Consider the following 14,729-nt stretch of genomic DNA (forward strand, 5'->3'; position numbering starts at 1 on the left):
GCTGTCCACTCTCTACCTGCCGAGGCCAGGCTGCCATGGAACTGCTCCATGCCCCCATCTTAGTCGCTGGTGCATTCTGCCCCTCCAAACTCAAGCTGAAACTGTGTCTCACTCTCTGAGGACACATAGCTTTGATTGAGCTGTGTCACCCAACAATCCAGGCAAAATAACTGCAGTGCCCTACCTCCCTGGAACTGACTAATTTCCTGGAGTCCAAGCTTCTGAGAAACCCTGGCTCTCCAGGGGGTCATTTCTGTACTGCTTCAAAAAACCCAATGACGAAGCCACAGACAGGCCTAGTCATTCCTGAGGCCTTGCTGCTACTACATCCAGCCTTACACAGCCTGGGATATTGCCATGCCCTAACATCTCAGGGTCTAGAGTTACCACTATGTGGCACTCCGTCCCCCAGGGTTGGAGTTGCCGCAGTGCCCTATTGGCTCTGGAACCAAAATTTCGACTGTAACCTGCTCCCCAGAGCTCAAGCCTCCAGAGCCCCCCTCTTGCCCTGGAGCCATGCTGGTGTTATACACTGACCCCAGCATCAGTAACTGTTCCATCCCTGCCCCATGGGCTTGAGTTGCTGAGGTATGCCTCAGAGTCACAGCCTCATCTTTGTGGGTAATCTGCATCCACCCATGCCTCGGTGAGTGAACCTCTGCCACAGTAGTTTTGCAAGACCCTGAGCCTAGGACCCCAGCTCCACAGCCACTATTATAGTGCAAAAAGTACAAGCTGTCAACCTCGATGGCAACCATGTGGTGTTAACTATGTGGTGTTACAGGCTTACAGACTGCAAGGGCTGTAGGGGCATGGCTTTCTCCACCTAGGATCAAAGGATGTCACAAACAGCTATGGGAGTGGAGTCACTTCAAAGAGCCTCCATCAGGGCAATGCTGAGTGGAAATATGGGGTCAGAGCCAACACAGAGAGTCACAGTTAGGAATATGCCTGGTGGAGCCATGGGAGTGAGGCTACCTTTGAGATCTCAGAACTATAAGACCACTAGCATGCAACTCCAGCCTAACAGAGCTGAAGCATGGACTGAGCCCAGCAAAGATATGCAAGCAGGGCTGTCTGAGGGCCCCAGTCAGCATTCCCAGGATTCAGGACATGGAGTCAAAGGAAATTATTCTCCAGATTTAAAGCTTAATGCTGTTTTCTCTGTTGGGTTTTGGACTCACTTGAAACCAGTTATGCCTTTTTCTTGCCTAGTTCTTTCTTTTGAACTGAGAGAGTCTATTCTGTACCTGTCCCACCATTATATTTTGAAGACAAATCACTTGTTTTGATTTCACAGGCTGACAGCTGGAAACATTTGCCTCCCGATAAATCATACCTTGAGTCTCATCCATATCTGCTTCTGATGTGACTCTGGACTTAGGACTTTAGAGTCGATGCTGGAATGGGTAAAAACTTTGAGCCTATTGAGACAGAATTATTGCATCTTGTATGTGAGAAGAACATGAGTTTTGGAGGGCTGTGGATGAAATGCTATGGTTTCAATGTCCCCTCTAAAACTCATGTGACAACTTAACTGCCATTGTAACAGTATTAAGAGGTGGAACCTTCCAGAGTTAATTCAAGAGGTAATTACATCAGGACACCCCTACCTGCATGAATGGATGAATGTTATTATCATTGGAGAGGGTTAGTTATCACAGGAGTGGACTCCTGATAAAAGAATAAATTTGGCCCCATCTTTCTCTCTGCTTTGTACGCTCACTTCCACCTTCCTTCATGGGATTACCCTCACCAGAGGTTTACACCATGCCTGCCCTTAGACTTCCCAGCCTCTAGAGCTATAAGTGAAATACAATTTTATAGTAAATTACCCAGTCTTCAGTGGTCTTTTACAGCAGTAGAAAACAAAGATACCAAAAATTTAGTTTCGTGGGAGGACAGTACAAGTCTAGAGTTCTTGTTTCAATAAACATTGTTACTGTCACCATAAAATAGTCAATTTATATAACTATGAGATGTTTTATGTAAGCCTAATGATGACTACAAGGCAAAGAACTACAGCAGATACACAAATGTTAAAGAACTCAAAACTTAGCACTTCATAAAATTACCAAATCACAAAGGTAGACAAGAGAGCAAGAAAGAAACAAAGGTCTACAAAAACAACCTCCCCCAAATAATAAAACGGCATGAGGAAATCCTTATCTATTAACGCTAACCTTAAATACAAATGAATTAAATTCTTTGAACAAAAGCCATTGAGTGGCTGGAAAATTTTTAAAAAACAACATCTAACTAAATGCTGTAAGAGACTCACTTTAGCCTTAAGAAGAAACATAGGCTGAAAGTTAAGGGATGGACTATTCCATGCAAATAGTAGCCTAAAGAGAATAATTATCCATACTTAGGTCACGTAAAATAAACTTCAAGTCAAAAACTGTCAAAAGAGGCAAAGAAGGTCATCATTTCATGATTGACTGAGCATAGAGGGTAGGTAATAGAAATCATTAATAACAAACTACCAGACTTTTTTGAGACAGGGTCTCACTCTGTTGCCCAGGCTGGAGTACACTGGCACTATCACAGCTCACTGCAGCCTCGAATTCAGCCACCCAAATAGCTGGGATTACAGGCATGTGCCACCACACCCAGCTAATTTTTGTATTTTTTGTAGAAATGGGGTTTCTCCATGTTACCCAGGCTGGTCTCAAACTCCAGGGCTCAAGTGATCTTCCTGTCTCAGCCTCCTATAGTGCTTGGATTACAGGAGTGAGCCACCGTGCCCAAACTTAAACTTCCAGATTTTTAACACAGACAATGTAGTTAATTGCTGAGCCTTCCACCAAGAAAGGACACTTGCAGTCCCATAGCCCTCTTAGGGTTCCTGTTACGTTTAGTTCTTGCCACTCTTGATTAGGGGCTGCTTGTAGGGTTCTGAAATAATTTCCACATACTTTTCCTGTGCCACCTTACTTTTTTGAAAGAGAAATTTTAAGGAAGGCTGAGTATCTTCTATTTAGGTCTTCTAACATTTGAAATAAATATTACCTCTTCTCCCTTCTGGGACAGTTGGTAAATTGTTATTTTGTGGGCTTTATTAGAATGACTTTAAATTAAGCCCAGAGGGGGACAATTCTCCAATGTTTAACAAAATTTGAGAGTACAAATTAGATTTAAGACCAAAAATAAGGCCTGCTATTTTTTTACCCCTGTGCTCCATATCTAAATTTTGTGTTCTGCTCAGAGGATGCTAAAGTGTTCATATAGGTCTGAATGTACTTACTCCATAGCATGTAAATGTAACCCGCCTCATAAACTCCATTATCATTCGAACAGAGACTGCAAGAGGAAGAGGAGAGCCTCTTGGTCCACCTCTGCATAGTCTTGTATCTAATTTGTTCCATGAGAGCAAAAAAAAAGAGGACAATCCTGACTCTTCTGACCAGTCTTTGAGACAAACTGCAAAAGAGAGGAAGTGTCAACATCTGACAACACAGTACCATGAATAACATACTCTCTCCAATTATATAGACCCCTCTTATCTGCTTTTCCACTTGCCCCAAGACAGGAGCAGGTTGGAGCAGGGTCATGACAGGAATAAAGTCCCTGTCTAGCATGCCTTTGAGTGGCAGGAAGTGTTAAAGGAAGTTTATGTTTTATACTTCAAGCCAGAAATGAGTAAGTGATCGTAGGAATATCAATAATAACAGTTAATATGTACTTAGCATTTATTAAGTGACATGCACTGGTCTAAATGTTTTGTATGTGTTATTTCATCATTAAATTCCTCTGAGAGATATACTCTATTATTCATAGGGCAGAATTATAGAAACACAAGATTAAGTAACTTGAGTAAACAGTGGCAGGGCCAAAATTTAAATCCAGGTGCTGTAATTCCAGAACTCCTTTGCTTAAGGGGATCCACTACAATAGTCTGGTGAATAGAAGATCTCTTTTGTTTGCACAAAAACTTGTACAGTTAATTTTCTTAGCAGCATTATCTATAATAGCTAAAAGGAGGAAACCACCCAATTTGGAATAAGTTAGGTACAAGACTACATAGAGGTGGGCCAAGAGGCCCTCCTCTTCCTCTTGCAGTCTCTGTTCCAATGGTAATGGAATTTGGGAGATGGGTTACGTATATATGCTATGGAGTAGGTATATTCAGACCTATGTACACCCTTTTAGCACTCCCTGGACAGAACACAAAATTTAGATTTGGAGCATATGGCTAAAATAAAATAGGTCTTATTTTTGGTCTTACGTTTAATCCACATCCTTAGATTCTGTTACACTTAAGGCAATTGTTCTTCTCTGGGCTTAATTTAAAGTCATTCTAATAAAACCCAGAAACTGACAATTTACCTACTTGTTCCAGAAGGGAGAAGAGGTAACTTTTATTTCAAACCTTAGAAGACCTAAATAGAAGACATCCAGTCTTCCTCAAAATTTCTCTTTCAAAAAAGTAAGGTGGCGCAAGGAACAGTATGTGGAGATTATTTCAGAGCCCTGCAAGTAGTCCCTAATCGAGAGTGGCAAGAGCTAAAGGGAACAGGAACCCTAATGCTATGGGAGTGCAAGTGTCCTTTCTTGGTGGAAGGCCCAGCAATTAACTACACTATCCATGTTAAAAATCTGGAAGTTTAAAGTCGGGCATTGTGACTCACTCCTGTAATCCCAGCACTATGGGAGACGAAGGTGGGAGGATTGTTGGAGCCCAGGAGTTCGAGAACAGACTGGGGAACATGGTGAAACCCCATCTCTACACAAAACACAAAAATTAGCCGGGTGTGGTGGTGGGCACCTGTAATCCCGGCTACTCAGGAGGCTGAGGTCGAGGCTGGAGTAAGCCACAATGGCGCCAGTGTACTCCAGCCTGGGCAACACAGTGAGACCCTGTCTCAAAAATATCTGGTAGTTTGTCATTCGTTCCTTCTGTTGCCTACCCTCTATGTTCAGTCAATCTCATTTTAATCCTACACAACCATTTTTCAACTCTGTGTATTTCTCTTATCTTCTCAAGGCAAGCCATTATCCTATTTTCATCAGAAGTATTCGTTATAGCCTCTGAATGTTCCCTGTGTCCATTTGTGGCTTTGGATATTCAATCCCCCCCTGATGTTGTAGCCAGAATGATCAAATATAAAATCAAGTGAGTCACCCTCCCCTTTAAAAGCCTTCTTTTACATTTCACCACCCTTAGCATAGAGTTAAAATTTTTAATGTTGATAACAAAACCTCTGCTACTTCAGCACAAATCTGTTGTTGTAGTCTTACCTCAAATCTCTCTCCTTTTAAGTTTTAAAGCCCCAAGTATATTTGACTTATTTAAGTTGTTCAAAGAAGTGATTTCATTCTTATATTGAGACGTTTGCATATATTGAACCCATTTGCAGGAATGTTCCACCCCTCCTGTGACCACCTTGTAAGAACAAAAACAAACCCACCACATCATCTAATCTTCTCACACACGAACAGCATTGTATAGTCTCTATCTTCTCTCAGACTCTATTCCCCCCACTTCCCCACCATTGCCCACACGTGGATTACTCAACCTATGATGGTAACTAAGGGTTTAAGAAAGCTGTGTTATGGTCCTCCTACATTGCAAAAGTCAAAGTTATTTGGAAAGTGACTAAAGATGATTCTTCTTAGTCCATCTAAATGTGTACTTTATTCTTCTTTAATGTAAAAGAACCTCTGCCTCAATCTCTCAGGCACACACACCTTCAGACTGAGAATTTAGGACATGTTGGGTCTGTCTTATCAAACACACTGGTGGTTCTCTCTCTGTGTTTAGTGCCTCTCTGTCAAGACTGTAAGCTTCCTCGAGGGCAGAGCCATTATATCAAAGCAAAGCTTATAACTGACTCTTATGCTTTCCCATAATTCTTTGGTAACATAGGTCAGGTTCTGGTCCTTCAAGGCTGGTGCTTTGTCATTCTAAGAAACTCTGGCCATAAATTCATATAACTGCCTCCTCTTTTTCCACCACAGAAATCCTTGTGTTAATTATCTACAGCCCATAAAGTCCCCAAGGACAAAAACATTTGTTTACCATCCAGGGCTTAACTTCTCTCTATTCAATTTTTTTTAAACTGCTGAGAATATTGGATACATATGAGGGACATTTCTTCCGGGTTGGAGAAGAATCGAAACCTTGGTTTTGTCCCATCACCTATATGCATCAGGCTCTTGACAACTACAATGTCTTCCCTGCTCCCCGGATAAAGAGGTGAGGGAGGCCAGGTGTAGTGGCTCACGCCTGTAATCCCAGCACTTTGGGAGGCCGAGGCAGGCAGATCACAAGGTCAGGAGATGGAGACCATCCTGGCTAACTTGGTGAAACCCTGTGTCTACTAAAAATACAAAAAATTAGCCAGGCGCGGTGGCGGGCACCTGTAGTCCCAGCTACTTGGGAGGCTGAGGCATGAGAATGGTGTGAACCCGGGAGGTGGAGCTTGCAGTGAGCCGAGATGCGCCACTGCACTCCAGCCTGGGCGACAGAGCGAGACTCCGTCTCAACAACAACAACAAAAAAAAGAGGTGAGGGAATCTAGACCACCCTTCCCTCTTTGATTGGCCCCAGTCTCTTTGTGGATCAGCAGCACCACCAGTCTCTTGTTTCCTCATTTTTATGTCACCATCCCCTTCATGGGTCACAATCACAATCACAAGGAAGAGCATGAGGAGAGTGGTACACTCCCCTTTTTCTTGGCAAAATTATCAAATAGACTAGAAACCCAAAATGAGGCCTGAATCTGGATAGTTTTTAGGAGGATGATGGGGATGCAGAAATTGTGGCACGGGAAGCGAAAAGGCCTGGACTAGGAACCAAGAATTCTTTTTTGTTTGTTTGTTTGTTTGCTCCCAGCCCTTTTATTAACTTGTGTGATTCTGGGTACATTATTTCCCTTTTCTGGGTTTCATTTACTTCATCTGGGGAAAGATTACAATGGCCACGACTACTTACAAGCTTCTTTCTTATCCTAAGAATGCTAAAAGTCTACAAGACATTTTTCATTAGTAGATTTTATCATGAGCGGCCTCAGTTTATTGCCTGGGTGCCCCATGAAGAGTGCCAAAGACCAGTGGAGAACTAGGTCAGGTTATAGCCCATCTAAATGTACAAGGCTGGGGACCCTGCCTGTGCCCTACTCCATGTACACGAAATTCTGCATGCAATACATCTGTTCTTAAATCCTGAATTATAAAAATAACCAGTCAGACACAGAGAATAAAGACCATGGAGGAAGGGCATTAACAATAGATGAGGTAACTAGTCAAAAGTGTAAAATATTGCTTTCAGTGTTTTGGTATTCTGAGGACTTAGGGGACAAAAGTAACTAAACAACCTTATGCAGCCTCCAACGTCAGCCTTGAGGAGGCTTTTCTAACTCCCATCAACTGTAGCAAAGACTGTTCTCATCCAACCACAACCCTCACCAAATGCACATTTAAAGGTGCACTCAACCCACCCCAACCCTGACTACCAGCTTGTGTCATGGAACTGGCCTCATTTTTTTTCTCATTCCACTCCCAGAAATCCTAAACCCAGGAAGTGAACCAAACCATCAGCCCGAAAGCCTAGGAAGGCAAGTCCCTGGACCTACCTTTCTTCAGGCCTGCAATGTCTGCTGTAGGTCTGATGCGTGCAGGGCTCAGGGCAAGTTCCTCGAAGTTCTTTGGTCCAGACCCAGTCAGCTTCCACCACTCCACACCTCACTCAGTTTAAATCTGCATTCCTCTTCTAGCAGATGTTTGGAACCTTAAAGGCTGTGCTGAGAATTTCTGAGACACACAACTAGTTCCTCTTTTATATCGGAAGCATTAACTGATTTTGTGTTCCCAATATGGGTACGGATGCCTATTTTGAATTTTGCTGAAAAAGCAGTGGCTGCCTGATACAGTCTTTCCTATGAAAATAATACTACTAATTACTGTGGGTATCAGTGGTAGAGGATTTACTGTATGCAAGACCCTCTTCAGAGGTCATTATATACACAAGCCAAGTAAATGGTATTTTATAAATACCCCCTTTCACAGCTTCACACATTTCCATAGTCTTCTATTACTATTTTATTAGGTTGAGCTACTATTACTATTTTATTAGGTTGGTGCAAAAGTAATTGCGGTTTTTGCCATTATTTTATGGCCAAAATCACAATTACTTTTGCACCAACCTTAACATACACAGCTTAAATGTTTTATTTACATGAATTTCCACCTTTAGAGATTCATCATGAGTGGCCATACAATGGCAACAAGTTGGTTGTATGGCAATAAAACAACACGTTTCTAAGTGAAGGAAGCAGCTGGTATCATAGAACCAGCTGGCCTTTGACTAAGATAAAACCAATGACAATCATTTCTTGCATGATCTTGTTAATCTCCTGAACCTACGATTCATTTATAAAATAAAATAATGTTTACTTTACATGGAGGAGGAAAGCAAAGTGGCGTGCAGTTTTCATTCATTCAGCATTTTCCTTAGAAAAACTATTATAGGGAGGCCGAGACGGGCAGATCACGAGGTCAGGAGATCGAGATCATCCTGGCTAACATGGTGAAACCCTGTCTCTACTAAAAAAATACAAAGAACTAGCCGGGCAAGGTGACGGGCGCCTGTAGTCCCAGCTACTCGGGAGGCTGAGGCAGGAGAATGGCGTAAACCCGGGAGGCAGAGCTTGCAGTGAGCTGAGATCCAGCCACTGCACCCCAGCCTGGGTGACAGAGCAGGACTCCGTCTCAAAAAAAAAAAAAAAAAGATAAAGAAAAACTATTATAAGCCAAGCAGTGTGCCATGTGCTTCTGATAAAATGGTAAAAAATAATTTTCACTCAAAGAGTTTGTAGACTACTTGGAAAAACAGACCAGTAAATAAATCACTACAATCCATTACAATCAGTTATCTGCAAGGTAAAGTGACAACACAGATGAGCAAATAAATCATTACAAGCCATTATGATCAGTGATCTGCAAGGTAAAGTTGGGTATCCTAAGAGAGCTCATAGAAGGATCAATGAAGCCAACATTGGGTAGGCAGAGGAGACTTCCTAGATAAGGGAACATCTAATTGGAGACAAGATGAATGAGCAAAAGACGCACAAATGGAAGGCGAATGAAGGAAGGTAACATTATTATTTCCATTTTTCAGAAGAAACTGAAACTCAGAGATACTCCTATAGCTGGTATAGGTGAGATCGAAATCCAGTTTTGCCTAATTCCAAAAACTATGTGGTCTATAATCTGAAATTATAGTTCTCAAAATTAAAATAGATTATATTTCAGAAATATTGTCCTGGTTTCAAACAACAGGGATAAATAATAATAAAATTAGAGAGTTAGGCTCAAGGTAGAGGCAGTTCTCTAGGGAAGGGATGATGGTTACCTGAACTACCTGTGATGCTAGTGAAGTTGGAGAGAATGAATGGATTTGAAAGCTGTTTAGGAATGAGAAATGACAGTACTTGTTGGTATAATGAATATGTAAATCAGGAGAAAAAAAAAAAGGATGACACTCAGATTCCAGGTTAGGAAACTGAATGAGAGACAGAGCCATTCAGTAAGGCAATAGACATGAACCAGGACAGAACTACAGGAACAAAGAGTAAAATTTTGAATGTATTTAATCAGAGTTGTGTAGGCACCTTCAAACAAAGTTGACAAGAATTGGATAACTGGCAGGAGCTAGGAATGAGACCATGGCTGTGGAGGTAAACCCAACCACTCTTCATCCAGAGGGATGAGGTCACCCAGGCTTGTGGGTGGAGGAAGAAAATGTCAAACCCTTTTTCTAGAGGATAGAAATAGTATATCAGAAATAAGAGTTCCTAGAGGATTATGAAAAAGAGGGTAAGGAAGACAGCAGGCAAGATTGGAAAGTGTGGCATTGCAGAAGACAAGGGTACAGAGTTTCATGACTTCCTAAGAGAGGTTGAAATTCTAGACTAAGGACAGGCATCAGTCTCCCCTCCCACTCCATATGGTGTGAAATGAGACATTATCAGGTTATTATTAGTAGATAACAATTTCAAGAGAACAATAACATGAAATTCGACAGAGAAATATATATATATTTATTTATAATAAAATCACCCTACCTCAAAGTAAGCATTTAACAAAACTAACTACTATGCAAATAAGAGCAAATCAGAAAGAGCTCAAGTTCAGTGACAAAACTATAAGCAGCAGGGGAGGAGGTTGGAGCCCTGAGCAGTTGTCAGGGTAATTGCTTTTTTAAATTATGATGGAAAACTGGGCCAATTGATCCTCTTTCCCTCACCCAGGCATCACATAACAAGGTGTTTATTCCAAAAACAAAATATGAGAACTGTTTTATGAGCAAAATTATGGTTCTGCTGTAGATAAGTATACAGAATGTGAGTGCCAGCTCTGAGTAAAAAACAGGAAAGATGGCTAACAGGGTAAAACCCCACCTCTACTAAAAATACAAAAAAATTAGCTGGGTGTGGTGGTGGGCACCTGTTCGGGAGGCTGAGGCAGGAGAATGGCGTGAACCCAGGAGGTAGAGCTTGCAGTGAGCCGAGATCGCGCCACTGCACTCCAGCCTGGGCAACAGAGTGAGACTCTGTGTCAAAAACAACAACAACAACAAAAACAAAAACAAAAAAAAAACAGGAAAGAGACAAGAATCACATCTAACTCTCAATTAACAGGGTATAAAGGAAAAGAAAAAAGCAGAGAAGATTATGGAATTGATCATTAAATGAAAGTCTTGAGTTCACACTATAGAGCTGGGATTCTGATGATGAAGACACAGAGGTCACCTTAGTCTAGAGAAGCTGAGGACTTGCTCCCACCTAGATCATAGTCAATCTGTATTTATAACCTGGCTTCATACCTTTATCTCCCCTATATTGCATTATTTCTCCCTCCAGTTAATTTAACAATTATAAAGTCTTTTACTATGTGTTTTCTTTTAATCTTAAAATTAAAGCATGTGCTTTTGATTTATTAAATTTAAATAAGAATTAGAACTTCCATTTCCTCCAGGAAAGCCAATAGTGTAATGGTAGATTTAATCCTAACTATGTGAATAAATATATGTAATAAAGTATAAATATTTCAGACAAAATCTTAAAAACTCAAAAGTGAAATACTATTTAAAAGTGGTATATTTTAATGCATACAAAAAGTATAAAATAAAAGGATGAGAAACAATACATCAAGCAAACCCTAAACCAGAAAACTTATCAAATCTGACCTTAGAGCAAAAAATGTTAGTGATGAACAAAAGGATTATTTCTTACTTATAAAAATAGTTCAATTTTCAGGAAGATGTAATCATTTTAAGTGTGTACATATCTAATATCAGACCTCCTAAACATATAAAGCAAAAATTCACATCCCACAGAGGATTAGATGGTATTTTTAATACATATATTTAAGAAAGGACATATATCTGGAATATATAAAGAACCCTTGTATGCATTAAGTAAAAGAGACAGCTCCACAGAAAATTGTTCAAGAGACTTGTCCAGACACTTCACAAAAGAGAATATCCAAATGCCCGAAAGATATTTAAAAACATCTTTTGTTTAACCTTAATAGTAATCAAGAAAATGAAAATGAAAACCACAATTAGATACCACACTACATCTCCCAGAATCAGAAAATGCTCTTTAATAAAAGCATCACAAATTCTGGACTCACTTCTCTGAGTTTACTTATTGTTTCATCTTTCTTTCCAACTTTTATTTTCAGTTCAGCAAGTACATGTGCAGGTTTGTTATATGAGTAAATTGCATGTCCTGAAGGTTTGATGGACACATTTTTTATCACCCAGGTAATAAGCATAATATACAATAGGTAGTATTTTATCTTCACACTTTTTGCATCCTTCACCCTCAAGTAGGCCCCAGTGTCTATCGCTTTTTCCTTTGTGTCCATGTGTAACCATTGTATAGCTCCCACTTATAAGTGAGAACAAGTGGTATATTATTTTCCGTTTCTGTGTTAGTTCACTTAGGATAATGGCTTCCAGCTTCATCCATGTTGCTGCAAAGGATATGATCTCATTCTTTTTTATGGTTATGTGGCATTTCATGATGTATATGTACCACATTTTCTTTATCCAGCCCACTGTTGATGAGCATTTAGGTTGATCCATGTATTTACTATTGTGAATAGTTCTGCAATGAGCATATGCATACACGCATCTCTATGGTAGAACAATTTATATTTTGGAGGGTTTATAGCTAGTAATGGGATTGCTGAGTCTAATGGTAGTTCTGTTTTAAGTTTTTTGAAAAATTTTGAAACCACTTTTCACCGTCTCTGAACTAATTTACATTCCCATCAGCAGCGTATAAGTGGTCCATTTTCTCTGCAAACCTGACCAGCATGTTATTTTTTGACTTTTTAGTAAGAATCACTCTGACTGGTGTGAGATGGTATCTCATTGTGGACTTGCGTTTCTCTAATGATTGGTGGTGTTGAGCATTTTTTCATATGCTTGGTGGCTGCATGTGTGTCTTCTTTTGAGCAATTGCAACAAAAACAAAACTTTACCAATAGGACCTCCTTAAACAAAAGGGCTATTTTACAGCAAAAAGAAACTATCAACAGAGTAAACAGACAACCTAGAATGGGAGAAAATATATACCAGCTATTCATCCGACAAAAGTATGATATCCAGAATCTGTGAGAAATTTAAATAAATTAAGAATAAAGTAAGCAACCCCATTAAAAGTGGGCGTAGGATATGTACTTCTTATTTTCAATCATAGGAAGGTGAATCACCCATGCCTATATAAATCCTCTGGCCTCGCTCTCCTCCTACTCTCCAGTTCCTACCACTGGCCAAGCCCAACCAAATGCCAGAAGTCACCTCTACTATTATCTCCTGTTTTCAAAGTGGGTTATGTTGGTATTTCCCAAGGTGTTTCAGTTGAACCCCAGTTCTCTTAGATGCTTTGAGGAGCAAAAACAGAGTGAGTAGATCTCATGGACCATTAAGTTTAGGAGGCACTAGAAACGTAGCCTTCTGGTAGACCCCTATGCACATTAACATATTAAAAACTCTGAGATATCCCAACAAAAAATTTATGCTTGAAAGTGAGAAAAAATAAGGATTGTCTAAGAAATAACAAGGCACAGAAGGCTACCTCAGAACTTCGATTGATTAAATGATTAAAGGATATAATCCAGCAAAATAAAATAAAGATCTAATGAAAAATTTCAAAGACTTGAAATAGTTTTGAGCAAATAAAGCAATAAGGATTTAAGTCTAAGTGAATAAATAAGTGATAGTAATTAAGCTCAGAAAATAAGTAATTTTAATGTAAAATATAAAATAACAACTGAACCAAAAAAACTACATGACTCTAGTATGAGAAAGAGGAGGGACAAGTATAGGTATTCTAATATCCCACTTTCAATAGTGTAGGGGTGTTTCTCAAAGAAAAATGCCTGGGTATGTTTACAGAAAATCTTTGAAAATATGCTGGCCAAGCAAAAATCGCATATACTTGATATTCCATTCCTTGGCTATCTAGTTCATAAACCTGTAACTCTCTATATCTTGTATCTATCTGTCTGTCTGTCTATCTATCTATGTATCTATCTATCTTCTATCTATCCATCCATCCATCTACCACCTAATCTATCATTTTTAAAGTGTGTGTCTAGTATGTAACTATCTCACATACAAGCAAATATGCATTTGTCTCATGAGTGAAGATTCTAGAATCAGACAGAGCTGGGTTTGAATCCTATCCCTTAAATGACCTGGAGCACCTTTGATCAGTTATGGATTTTTTTTCTGGAGGGGGGATGGAGTCTCACTCTGTCACCAGGCTGGAGGGCAGTGGTGCGATCTTGGCTCACTGCAACCTCGGCCTCCCAGGTTCAAGCAATTCTCCTGCCTCAGCCTCCCGAATAGCTAGGACTACAGGCGCACGCCACCACGCCCAGCTAATTTTTGTATTTTTAGTAGAGACAGAGTTTCACCATGTTGGCCAGGGTGGTCTCGATCTCTTGACTTCATGATCCGCCTGCCTTGGCCTCCCAAAGTGTTGGGATTACAGGCGTGAGCCACCGCTCCCGGCCCCTGAATCTCTTTGAGTTGACCTGGCTACAACATAGCAGCACACATAGGCAGAACTCCGGGGCTGAAAGACCTGACATCTCAACCAGTGTCTACTGCAACAAGGAAGAGTGAATGGTGCCTGAGCCTTTATCCTCAAAAATTGTAAATATTTCATTTCACCCCCTTCTTGCTTGCATAGTTTCTGCAAAGAAGCCTAATGTAATACTTATCCTTGTTCCTCTCTAGCTAAGTTTCCTTTTCCCCTTTATTGCTTCTGGCAACATTTTGTCTTTGTCTTTGATTTTCTGCTTTTGAATTTGATATACCCATGTATGGATGTTTTATTATTTACTATGCACGGTATTCTCTGAACTTCCTGGATCTGTGATTTGGCTTGTTACTAATTTTGGAAAAATATCAGTCATTATTTAAACTTCAAATATTTCTTCTTTTCCTTTCTCTCTTGTCTCTTTTTCTGGTATTTCCATTATGTGTAACGTTATGCCTTTTGTAGTTGTCCTGAACTTTGGGGATATTCTGTTCTTTTTTTTTTTTTTCCATTTTTTTCCCTTTGCTCTTCAGTTTGGGGAGTTTTTATTGACGTATGTTCAAGCCTACTGACTCTTTCCTCTGACACGCCTAGTATACTGATGAAATTATCAAAGACATTTTTAAAATTTTTATTACTGTATTTTATATTTCTAGCATTACC

General features: G+C 40.1%; 1 protein-coding gene across 3 annotated transcripts in view; it reads right to left on the reverse strand.

The window, feature by feature from the left end:
* The window catches only part of LOC117080578 (membrane-spanning 4-domains subfamily A member 4A), a 64,369-nt gene that overhangs the window by 23,115 nt on the left and 26,525 nt on the right, over positions 1-14,729 (reverse strand). Inside the window, exon 1 of one of the 3 annotated variants that reach the window (XM_033205727.1) lies at positions 7,578-7,785. The exons of the other annotated variants lie outside the window; for them this stretch is intronic. The gene's annotated coding sequence lies outside the window, so the exon portion shown is untranslated. Of the gene's footprint in view, positions 1-7,577; positions 7,786-14,729 lie in introns of those variants that run through there. 3 annotated transcript variants of the gene reach the window in all.

The sequence above is a fragment of the Trachypithecus francoisi genome, unplaced genomic scaffold (genome assembly GCF_009764315.1).
Source record: "Trachypithecus francoisi isolate TF-2019V2 unplaced genomic scaffold, Tfra_2.0 Lachesis_group8, whole genome shotgun sequence".
NCBI classification, from domain to species: domain Eukaryota; kingdom Metazoa; phylum Chordata; class Mammalia; order Primates; family Cercopithecidae; genus Trachypithecus; species Trachypithecus francoisi.